This window comes from Canis aureus, chromosome 7, assembly GCF_053574225.1.
Source record: "Canis aureus isolate CA01 chromosome 7, VMU_Caureus_v.1.0, whole genome shotgun sequence".
In the NCBI taxonomy this organism is placed as follows: Eukaryota; Metazoa; Chordata; class Mammalia; order Carnivora; family Canidae; genus Canis; species Canis aureus.
Window position 1 is genome coordinate 54,977,158 of NC_135617.1, and position 12,851 is coordinate 54,990,008.

At 35.8% G+C, this 12,851-nt stretch overlaps 1 protein-coding gene across 2 annotated transcripts in view; it reads left to right on the forward strand.

The window, feature by feature from the left end:
- The window catches only part of LOC144317399 (cysteine-rich secretory protein 2-like), a 67,188-nt gene that overhangs the window by 24,115 nt on the left and 30,222 nt on the right, over positions 1 to 12,851 (forward strand). The gene's annotated exons all lie outside the window — the stretch shown is intronic.

The window sequence follows — 12,851 nt, forward strand, 5'->3', positions numbered from 1 at the left end:
CAAAGTCCCCAAGGTAGGTTACTATGCTGTCTTATGGTAATTCTTCATTTTTCATGTTTTTTACATGTCAGTCCTGAAGTGAGCAGAAATGGTAGTTGATTCAGAATACTTCTGACCATAAATGCTAGTTAAATTTTGTCCAAATGTTAAGGGTTTTTTTTCCTCTGAAAACATACCATAGGAAAGTAACTGGCCTAAGTTAAATGTGTTATTTATAGCTGTGGGTTACAAAATTGCATTTTTAGAAATGTAAAAATTACCTCATGACATAAAAACTAAAATAAGGCAGTTACATTTGCCAAAAGCATTAATTTTTTTCTTATTATATTCTCAAAGCCCTGAAATTATTTAAATACTGAAGTCTTTAGAAGGATGACTTTTATCAGTTTGTAACAAGAGAAAAGAAAAAAGTATAATCCTTGCAGGTTAATTGAATATTTCTGGTCTGGCCACCTGAATTCAGGTAGTAAAAGAGTATAGGAAAGGAAGCTGGAGATAATAGGACTGATCAGGACTTTGGAAATTGTGACCAGAATTAACTACAGACTCCATTAACCAGTTGGATAGTTATGGGGAAGAACAGTAATGGAGAATAATTTTGATCAATAAAGAAAATGAGGGTGGTGTGATTTAAAAAATGTATTCTAAATTTTAAGAAGAACTCTGTATTTTAAGAAGCATGCATACATTAATCAATCTATAATTAAATAAAAAATGAGCTTCTCAGGAAATCTTCAGTTCTCAGAGCAAGCCATTAGCAAACAGAGCCTTTAGGTACACTACAGAAAGATGGTATGTGTCATGAGGAGGAAAAAGACAATATAGATTTATAGTGAGAAAGGCACAGTAGTAAGTTCTCAGAAGCTTGGGGTTAAAAATATTTATATCAAACAGACTCGAGGCCTCAGATGCATGCTGTTAGAACAAAGTTCTCAATGTGTGCCTCCCAGCCAGCGACAGCAACATCCAGAAACTTGTTAGAAATGCACATTACTGGTGCATCTACAAGACCTACTGCATCACAAGCCCTGGAGGTGGAATCCAGCAATCTGTTTTAACAAGTTCTTCAATATTTCTCGTGCAGTAAAAATGTGAGAACCACTGGTATAGAACAAAGATCACTGTAAAAAGAAACAGGAATTGTTCTATCAATAACCATGTCACTATCTAGCTTTTAACTGTGGCAAATCATTTCACTTCTCTGGACTTTTTATTTGAAAAATGATATATTATCTGTATATAATCTGAGATAATTTCTAGTTCCCAAGTTACATGTCTCTGAAACCGTGATTGGTATACTTGAGATTATTGGCTACAGTTTTTATCTAAGACCCTGCCAAGAAGGGAAAAATGGCCCACGGAGCTAATAAGACATATAACACAGAGGTCTAAACTGAAAGAAAAACAAAACAAAACCAAAAAACAAGAACACCAGAACTTTGGCTCTTTGACTATACATTCCTTTTGCAATTTGACTCTTACTTCCTATATATGAAAGGAGATTTCTCCAAAACTACGATGTCTGAGAACTTAATTCTGTTCCCTAGTGATGAAACAGACCACTACTGAAGTTTTGACATACACAGTCTTTTGTTTTCTTTTGACTTTGTCTTTTACATGATACCTTGAATGTATATAGTACAACTTCCATTAAGCTGTAGCCAAGGGAAGAGTGAGGACTACTATGGTTTAGTAGAGAGCTGCTTAAGTAATATCTTGCAGTACATTATTCTCTTTTTATCTGGCTTTGTATGTATTCCAAATAATTATTTGAAGAGGAGACTATATCTTATGCATTTGGGCATCTGCAACACATAAAACCTTATCTGACCCACTGTAGGAGCTCAACAAGTTTTTATTAAATGAATCAACTAATTAAGTGACAAATTATAACTGCCTTTCCTTTTCACATGGGTTAGTAATAGATTCAATTTACTGAGAACTTACTCTAACCCCTGGACTAAGCACTTTGCCAATGGTAAATCATTTAATACTCAGAACTATACTACAAGGTAAATTATCCCATTTTACAAATTAAAAAATGTAAAGTAGAGAAAGAAAATGTTAAGTAGAGGAAGAATGAGCATCTTGTCTAGAGTTGAGTACTGGAGACTCTTTATAGTCTGTTCTCTAACCACTGGGGAACACCATCCCATAGGCTCTTTTTTTAATGTATTTATTTATCTAATTTAAATATATATATGTTTATTTATTTATTTATTTATTTATTTATTTATTTATTTGAAGGGGGAGGGACAGAGGGTGAGAAAGAATCCTGAAGCAGACTCCCCATTCAGCATGAAGCCTGCCCTTTGGCTCGGTCTCAGAACATTGAGATCATGATGTAACCTGAAATCAAGAGATGCTCAACCATCTGAGCCCCCCAGGAGCCCCTCATGGAATTTTTTTTTAAATTCAGACAGGCTGAAACCATGATCCAGAAAGCACTTCAGAGAAATCACGAGAGAAAAAATTAAGAATCTATATTCTCAAAACTTCTTGAAATGTAACACTGTGTGTCAATTACACTTCAATAAAAAAACATAATAAAGAAGCCATGTTCTTAGATATATATGCATATATATATATAGTTTACTGATATTTTGCTATTAGCTTTAATAATAAGTGGTCATTTTTTCTTTTTTATTATTTAAATTTAATTAATTAACATATAGTGTATTATTAGTTTCAGAGGTAGAGTTCAGTGATTCATCAGTCTTATGTAATACCCAGTGCTCATTACATCATGTATTGTCTTTAAGGCCTGTCACCCAGATACCCCGTCTCCTCACCCTCCTCCCCTCTAGCAACCCTGTTTGTTTCCTAGGTTAAAAGTCTCTTGTAGTTTGTTTTCCTTTCTGATATCATCTTGTTTTATTTTTCCTCCTTTTCTCTCTGATCCTGTTTTATTTCTTAAATTCCACATATGAGTGAGATCATATGATAATTTTCTTCAACTGACTTAGTTCACTTAGCATAATACCCTCTAGTTCCATCCACATTGTTACAAATGGCAAGATTCCATTTTTCTAATGGTTGAAGTGTTCTACTGTATATACATACCACCTATTCTTGATCCATTCATCTCAGTGGACATCTGGGCTCTTTCCATAGTTTGGTTATGGTAGGCATTGCTGCTATAAACATTGGGGTGCAGGTGCCCCTTGGGATCACTACATTTGTATCTTTGGAATAAATACCCGTTAGCGCAATTGCTGGGTCATAGGGTAGCTCTATTTTCAACTTTTTGAGGACCCCCATACTGTTTTCCACAGTGGCTGCACCAGGTTGCATTCCCACCAACCACGTAAGAGGGTTGCTCTTTTTCCATATCCTCACCAACATCTGTCATTTCCTGATTTGTTAATTTTAGCCATTCTGACTGGTATGGGGTGGTATCTCATTGTGGTTTTGATTTGTGTTTCTCTGGTGCTGGGTGATGCTGAACATTTTTTCATGTGTCTGTTGGCCATTTGTATGTCTTCTGTGGAGAAATATCTGTTCTACCCATTTCTTGATTGGATTATTTGTTCCTAGGGTGTTGAGTTCGATAAGTTCTTTATAGATTTTCTAGCCCTTTACCTGATTAGACATTTGCAAATATCTTCTCCCATTCTGTCAGTTATCTTTTGGTTTTCCTATTTCCTTTGCTGTGCAAAAGCTTTTTATCTTGATGAAACCCCAATATTTCATTTTTGCCTTTGTTTCCCTTGCCTTTGGAGACATGTCTAGCAAGAAGTTGCTATGACCAAGGTCACAGAGGTTGCTGCCTGTGTTAAAATGTCTATGCTAGAGCAATCTATATATTCAATGCAATCACTATCAAAATATCACCAACTTTTTTCACAGAACAGGAACAAATAATCCTAAAACCTGTATAGAACCAGAAAATAACCTAAATAGCTGAAGGAATATTTAAAAAGAAGACCAAAGTTGGTGGCATCATAATTCCAGACTTCAAGCTATATTACAAAGCTATAATCATCAAGGCAGTATGGTACTGGCCCCAAAACAGACAAATTGATCAATGGAACAGAGTAGAGAATGCAGAAATGGATCCTCAACTCTATGGTCAACAGACCTTTGACAAAGCAGAAAAGAATATCCCATGGAAAAAAGACAGTCTCTTTAACAAAATAATGTTGGAAAAATTGGACAGCCACATCCAGAAGAATGAAACTGACCATTTCCTCACACCCTACACAAAAATAGACTCAAAATGGATGAAAGACCTAAATGTGAGACAGGAATCCATCAAAATCCTGGAGAAGAACACAGGCAGCAACCTCAATAGCTGATAATTTTTATTTATATGGCTCAACTGAAATAAAGGTTTTCACTGCAAAGCTCAGTAGTCCCCTGAAACTCACATCATAGCACAGAGTTATTTTAGTAATGTGTTTATAAATAATGCTGAGTTTACTTATAAGAAAGTCTTTTTTACTTCTTCAGTTTGCCAGTCTTTCTCTTTCCATAAAATCTCAAATTCATTAAGGTTATTCACCTCTTTCTTTGATCATATAATGATATATCAGATTCCTCATTAACTATCCTAACTTTATTTTTTCTGATGTCCATCTATATATCTGTTCTTTCATTTCTTATACTTCTTGTACAAAATAGCTCATGACATTCTTGTTCTTTTAACTACAGATATATTCATCAAAAGAGGCTGTGATCATCTGACAATTTCATTAAGTCTTCTGGCATAGTCATGCATCAACATTTTTGTCTTGAAATATGTATAATTTATTATGAATGATTTTGTTTGCCTATTACATTACACATGGGAATTATGAATGACAAGCTTTTAAAAAATTGTGCCTAGACAAATGTTTGGGTTCCTGCCCCATGGATGTATTTAATTGGATCTCAAAAGGGCTCCTGTGCTTTGGAGTAACATCCTCAAAAATACCCAAGTCTCATGGAAGTGTGGGCCCCAGGACTTGTTACTCCCCTATGGGCTGCTCTCCAACCTTCAGCACTATATATGGGGTCTAGGTACCCACTAAAGCAACACAATTGAACCCAGAGGATACCTCAAGCTCTGTGGCAAGACTTTACTTACAGATGGGCTGCCTGGTGAATAGATAGCTCTCACTGGTCAGTGTAGTATTTTTTATATAGGATCAAATGATATTGAGCTAATAGAATGGTGTTTACATGCTGATTTTAGGTGAGATAAATGGTTATAGAAAGGGATCCCACAAGAAGTATTTTCTCAGGGCTTCACATACTCTAGGGAAACCCTGGATATGTTATTCCCTGAATTTCTTTTAGAATAGTAAAGGAGATGTTAAAAAAGATTTTGTTATAAAAGGGAAGCATTGGGAATAAAGTATAAACTTCTAGTTAAAAAATAAATAATGGAGATGTAATGTACAAAACCCAACCAAACAAACAAAATGGAAGCATTGCATTCAATAGAGTTGAGAACCATTGTATCAGACTGTGCATTACTGAAATTTCTGTAGGAAGGCTTTGCTTCTTATTTTTGCTTCTGATTTCAGGGAAGTCAGAGTATGAGAGAGAAGTTTCTGAGTATAAAGTCACTGAGAACATAACCACTGCTCTTCCTTCCATACCAGGAATCTGCACAATTCCCTTGCAAATATAGCCAAGTCCTGGAAATGGGCCAAGAGTTCTCTCTATTAAGTACAGCACTGGCAACTGCCAGTAGACTCTATTCTCCTGGTTGGGGACCTCAATATTCAAAATGCAAGTACATATAAGTGAAATCCATGAGCAAGATCTGCTTTGGAGCAATGTGAAGAGAGAAAAGCTAACAAAATGCTAGTAAAACAAATTATGAAGAGCTACAAAACCCACACTGTATGAATAGTTCCAAGTGCAGAAAATTTCTTGTCTCTGTGTTTACTGCAAAGGGATATGAAAGATCGTGTGTTTGCTAATGCTAAGGGCTTGGGTTAGAAATCATTCGATAATTAACATCCTTTTTTTTAGTGTCCTTTCAATCATTGAAATATTTGACTTTACTTAAGTTCTAGTATTTCACAGTGAGTCCTTATTTTTTTGTAATTTATTGTTGCAAAACAAATCCAGTTACATCCATTCTAGCACTTCCTGTGCTAGCTGGAACCTCAGAAGAAAAGTGCCAAGGATTAAGCCACATTTAACCAAAGGTCTGAAGATTAAAAATAAAGAATTCTCTTTTCATGCAATTAATGATGGAAGTCCTGAAAAATTACTCTCAGATATAACAGTCACATATTTTGTACCTTCAGTGTTTTCTCAAAAGGAAAGAGTCTTTATTAAACATATAGAATTATATTCATAACAATGGTGACAATAATCATAATAGAAGTTTTCATGTCTTAAGCAATGTTCTGAAAAAGCTTTACGGGTATAGACTAGTTTAATTCTCACAATTACCCCCATGAAATATATACATAATTAACCCCAGTTGTAGAAAGAAAACTAACACATATAGTTACCAGTTGGTGATTGAACTGAGAAGAGGCTACAGTCAGAGGGCTGAACAGCAGGTGTTCTGCAGCAGGAAAGATACTTGAATATCCATGAAAGTGTGCAATTTTTGATGATTGCCCGTTCACCTAATGCTGATATCTCACCTAGAAATCTCACAATTTAAGTCAGGGGACTCCAACATAATCACAGAAGACAAAGCATTAAATTTGGTGATAAGAGTATAGTTTAACTTTCAACTTCTCCTATTTATTACTATATGTTCTTGAGATTTTATGTAACTCAAGACAGAGTGAAATTTAGAAAACTGGAGAATAGCATGTGGTAATTATATCTAAAAATTTGTCCAGCAGACAGAAGAGAAGTATCTTTACCCCAGGTAAGAAAGAAATTTGCCAAGGACAGTATCACTTGAGTAAATAACATAATCTAACACCATGCAAAGGGATTAGCATTAATTCTTCATATGAATAAGCCTGTAATTATAATGTTTTCTATTCTCACTCGAGGATCCCACTGTCCTAAAAACTTTTGCTTAAGATTAAAATGAAATAAAAAAAAAGATTAAAATGAAATAAACATAAGTCATTACAATTTTGTATAACTTGGAAGAAATCATAAAATCTTAAGCTAGAATTTATTTAACCGGATCAAGGCTAGATTGCTATCACTCTGAGTATTCTAGAGACAACTATTAACCTTAGAAAGGTAGAAATAATAACACAGACAACTGCAATTACTCTGTAAGCTTCATATTAAAGGCAGATAAGATGTTTTCCTGAATGAGAGGCAAGAACTATGGTTTCACAGTCGTAAGAATTGGATTCTATTTAGTCATAGATGATCTTTAAACACCAGTGAATTATTAAAACTACCATTAAAAGGTCACATGACAAAAAGCAAGGAACTGTGCCAGGTGTAGCAAATCCACATAAATTACTAAATGGATTTCTTTATTCCTTGAGCCTTAATTTAGGGGGATTAACATTTGACAAAGAACCATTTGCTTAAGGAACAATGAACCAGCAGGCCTAAGCACCATCAGTTGACCTTTGAGTGAACATAATAAGCTCAGGGAAAGTACATGCAAAGAAAGATTAGTTAATGCTTAACACGGATTTACTTCCTTCTGGGACACAGATGATGACTTTGTATGGAGCTGGAACCAAGCCGCAGGGAAGAACAAACTTCCAATTGTTACAAACCCAAGTCTATTGTGAGAAGATAAAGCTTTGGATTTACTGGTTCCAGGAGTGTGGCTCTAAACATCTCAAACTGACGTACAATGTTTCGGGGTAATTCTCTTCTTTCTCTGTCATTTGCTTACTAACCCAGTGTTGCCATTCTCCACTCACCTAAGTCCTCATTTCTCTTCCTGTGCATTGTTTTTGTTGTTGGCTTTTTTTGGGAATGTGAATCACTCTTATCTCCTATCCAGCATGTCCCTTACTCCTGCAAAGTTCAGCTCAAAATGCATCACATTCATGTCAACCTCACTAATTTTAAACAACTTTTAAAATTTATGTATTCTTTCCAATAAGCATTCTTTATTTATTAATTCTTTATTTGTTATATGTCAATATATTTTGACATATACTATGTACAGGAAAAGTGCTAAGAATTGGGTATAAATATATTTGAAAATCCAAGGATCAAGAATATTACTGTTTAGAAGGGAAATGAACATGTATATAAAGCCACATTTAAAAATTATTGGTTAAAGATAATAAGATGTGAGCTTAAGGAACATATTCAAATATGCCTATAGGACCTAAGGGAAAAAAAAAACAATTAAGCTGGGATACAAACAATAAGTAAGAATTTGGAAGGAAGGAAAGTAAGGAAAGAGAGTGGTCCAGAAGGCAGGTGCCCAAGTAGATGGGAGAAGATGTCGTTTTTCAGAGCAGTGAAACAGAGTGGGAGAAGCTGGGCCATGCACATGAAGTATGAAGAGGCCAAATCATGAAGAATTGTATACCATGAAAAGGAAGTTATTTTAAGTGTACCACACAGGCACTGACCTATTAGAGCTCTCTGAAGGCATAAGAGGAGAGTTAGGTCCAAGAGGGCATTTCTATGCCAGGCTTAACCTTGTCTATCACCAGATTGTGTGAATGTCCATGTGGGCTCTGAAGGCAGAGGCTAAGGAAGTTCTGCAGTAGGGCAAGGAGCACTTAAAAGGGTAACAGCAGTGGCAATTCACCAACTGGTATGTTTAAGTACTGTTTTACAATGGCTAAACAAGTGTTCTTTTTATGCCTATGTTATTTCTTGTTCATATCAATATTATTATGGCATGTATTTTACTGCTTATTCTGTTTATTATTATAGTTTAAATCATATAGAAACATCAACAAATTTCAAGCATGATAACAAAATGACAATTTATGCATCATTACTGTGGCATCAGATGGGAAGAAAGAATGGAAGAAGACAAACATGGAGAGCAAGAGCCATTACAAGGCCACTACCATGATCTAGAAGCTAAATGATGAAGGCTTAATCTAGGACAGAGATGCTGGAATATAGTAGATGAGCTGGGAGTAGTAATAACTTGGAGGGATAATCTGCTATTCTAATTGAATATGAACTGGGATAATATGAAGCCAACAGTCTAGATTACATTTCAAAACTTTCAGTCTGGCCTGGATTTTATATTCAAAACATGTGCCTTTGTACTCAACTGTTACTAGAACAGTAATGCTTCTTGGTCTAGGAAGTCCCTGATAAACATAGGTTAACCTTAACAATGACTTTAATAGTGTCCTCTGTCACCTTCAAAGTATCACGAACTAGATGGTCATTCTAACCAGGTTTAGAAAACTTTTTAAGTGACTCCCCATATGTATGGCTTTTTGAAAAGATCTTGTTTATGTATTTGAGAGAGAGACAGCGAGGGAGAAGCAGAGCTGGAAGGAGGGGCAGAGAGAGAAGCAGGCTCCCTGCTCAGCAGGCTCCCTGAGCAAGGAGCTGATGTGGGGCTCTATCACAGGATCCTGGCATCATGACCTGAGCCTAAGGCAGAGGCTTAAGCAACTGAGGCACCCAGGTGCCCTGCTCATATGTATGGCTTTCAAAAGAGTTCCCAAAATATAAGGGAAGGAAGAAGAAATGTGTGGGAAATATCAGAAAGGGAGACAGAACATAAAGACTTCTAACTCTAGGAAACGAACTAGGAGGGGTGGAAGGGGAGGAGGGCGGGGGGTGGGGGTGACTGGGTGACGGGCACTGAGGGGGACACTTGACGGGATGAGCACTGGGTGTTATTCTGTATGTTGGTAAGTTGAACACCAATAAAAAATTATTTTATTAAAAAAATAATAAATAAAATAAAATAAAATAAAATAAAATAAAATAAAATAAAATAAAATAAAAGAGTTCCCAAAATATGAGTCACTTAGGAAGCCTATCAAAAATGCTGAAATCTGAGCTCCACTTTCAGAGATTCTGATTCTGTATATTAAGGATGAAATCAAGCAAAGCAAAAGATAAAACAATACAAAAATTCATAAGCTTTAAAAAACTAAAATGCCTTTGTTAGTTTTGATTATATCATTAGGAATACTGTATGAATATGTCCAAATGAATCATCTACTATCTCTTCTCTTTCACCTCACAGAAGACAGAATAAATTATACATACAATAAGTACTGACTAAATCATATGTTGCCTTTATTGCCTAAGTATAAGTGTGTATATTGAGCAAAATAACCTAGGATTGAATAAGGAGTGTCCCTGGGGAAATGACTATAATCTGACCAATTGTATCATGCTACATAGAAAATCTCAAGGACGTTCTAATCATTCTCTTCTTGCAGCTTGGGAAGATAGTGAGGCCAACAGAAAGAATAACAACAAGATGGAGTAGGAGAAATTCTAGGAGTTGAAGAGACAACATGTGAATTGCAGACAATTCCACATGCACATTTTTTTTCAGTTGACTTAGAGAAACTGGCCAGAAAACAAACTCCCTGTGGGAAATGATTTTGAAATTATTTTCATGTAATTGTCATAGAAATCCACATGGTTATGATTGTTCATTATTTTACACCACCACCTGTGCTTACTAAAGGGCCTGGGATCATTGGACAGAACACAAGATGTCAGGTCACATACACCCATTCTGAACATGACTACTCTTCTTCAGGAAACATGATGAAGTGACACACATCAGAGCCAAAGGACCAGACAGGGAAAAAGCAGAACACGGACTCCTTGACTGAAATCATGGAGGAGGTTCTTATGGCACTGAGACAGTCTTGGAGTTTTCAGTAATGTCCCAGAGGCCCCTGAGAACTATTACTAAATGAAGTCTAATGTTCTCTATCCTAACCTAGCATTCCACATAGAATGACTTGGATTTAACTGCATCTAAGAAAGATAAGATGAAAATAATGTGGGGCCTTTCAGGCAGAAGTAGCTGAAAAAGCAAATGCTGTCATGTTAGGATTGCATGCATTTAAATATATATAAAAGAATCACCTTGCAGACATAAGATTACTCTCTGTAGGGTTTGCCTTTCTCCTTTTAGGGACAAATTAATTATCTGTAATTTTTACTCTGATGGAATAGTTTCTTATTGTATAACACTGCCCAGTGGCACCTAGCTTTTCTGATTTGAAATTATAATTTTATGAAATATCTCCTCTGACATATCTTTTTTCTTAGTGTGATAACCTGTGAAATTGGGAATACTATTCCTAAGTAAGTGACTTAACTAGTCAAAATTTAAATACAAAAAAGAATCATGGTTTTAAATCCAAAAATTATGACCCGATCACCCCTCAATGCATCTTTGCCATCCATGCTCCACTAGTCTGCCCTCAATAGGATGATGGACAGTTGTGCTCTCTCTTAAGGGAATTTCAAACATAAGGGATGTCAAGCATCAATAGGTTAATGTACAGAGGCCCACTTGGCTTTTCTGAGCACTTCTGAAACCTCAAAATACAAAGCGTTTATCATGGAACTAGGAATGTATAATCATGAAAGTCTTTGTAAGTTGTTTGATTGCTATGACCTCTGAATTTTTATGAAGAGAGGTATGCAGTCAGCAAAGGGGAGCCCACAGATGTTAGTGAAGAGGGTAGAGGATGAACAAACTATTTTCCTTTCTCTTCTCACTATCTTCCTATATACTAGCAAAACCTTCCCTGGTATTGAGTTTTTTTATCTTCCTCAACATCTCCTAAGACAAAGGAAAGAGTCACTATGATGATTATTTGCAATGTGTCTTTATTGATGAGATAATGCTAATTTTAAAATGAACTTCAACTTTAAACTTGAGGGTTGGTGGCTCTCAATTTCTTAGCAAGGACACAGAGATGATCATTTGTTTTCCTAATGTCATCCTGATGTTCCCCAACATAATTGGGCCTTAAATACTCGAACTTCTGATTAAATGATACTGATGATTCTTTCCTATGACATCTACAAGAAGAAATTGATCTTATAAATACCCTTGAATTAACCATTCAATCAAACAAAATGCATTTAATTGAAATATTTTATGTGTTTAGCAAAGAGCAGGCTTGGGAGAAGATAATAAAAATGTTCATTTTAAAGTATCAGTATGCCACGTATCATCTTAAAAGTTTTATGTACAATAAACTTTTTAATCATCAAAGCAAACCTAGCCTACAAAAGTCTACATTTTACAGAAGAGACAAACTAAGGCTTGGAAAGTTATTTCCTAAAGTTGATGGTTTCCAAATTATGCTATTAGCCAGTAAGCTATGGGTAGTTGGTAACTGGGAAGTGAAAGTGATAGAAAGTTGGGCCAGGAGAGGTCAACTTTCAGACAGAGATCTTGTTCACCTTTTGCAGTAACTAGTTCCTTTCGAGTGGTCAGCACAGAAGTGACAACAAGGCAGCATACAGTAGTTACTATGTCTAAGATGAGAGGAGGGCTGGTCAGGAAGGAGGGAAGCTGTGCTTTATTTATTTATCTGAGTATTTTAAAAATATTTTATTATTTATTTGAGACAGAGAGTGCATGCCTGTGCACATGGGAGGAGGGGCACAGAGGGAGAAGTAGGCTCCCTGCTGAGCAGGGAGCTGGACAGGTGACAGGCAGGGCTCAATCCTGGGACTCCAGGATCATGACCTGAGCCTAAGGCAGACGTTTAACCCACTGAGTCACCTAGGAGCCCCTGTGCTTTATTTATTTTATGTTATAGACAATCTGGTTAAAGTATACTGGTTAAAACCCAAGAACAGACTATTAATTTTAAGGAATAAGAAATGTAACATTCTCTAAGCAGGATGTAGTGTTTAATAGCAATGATCACTGAGATGCTCAATCAAAAGTTCCATTAAAATTGTTGGAATGGATTTAAAATATAGACACAAGAGCAAGTGACTTGCTCTTTTAACATAAAGTTTGATATGCAAATAAGAATAAA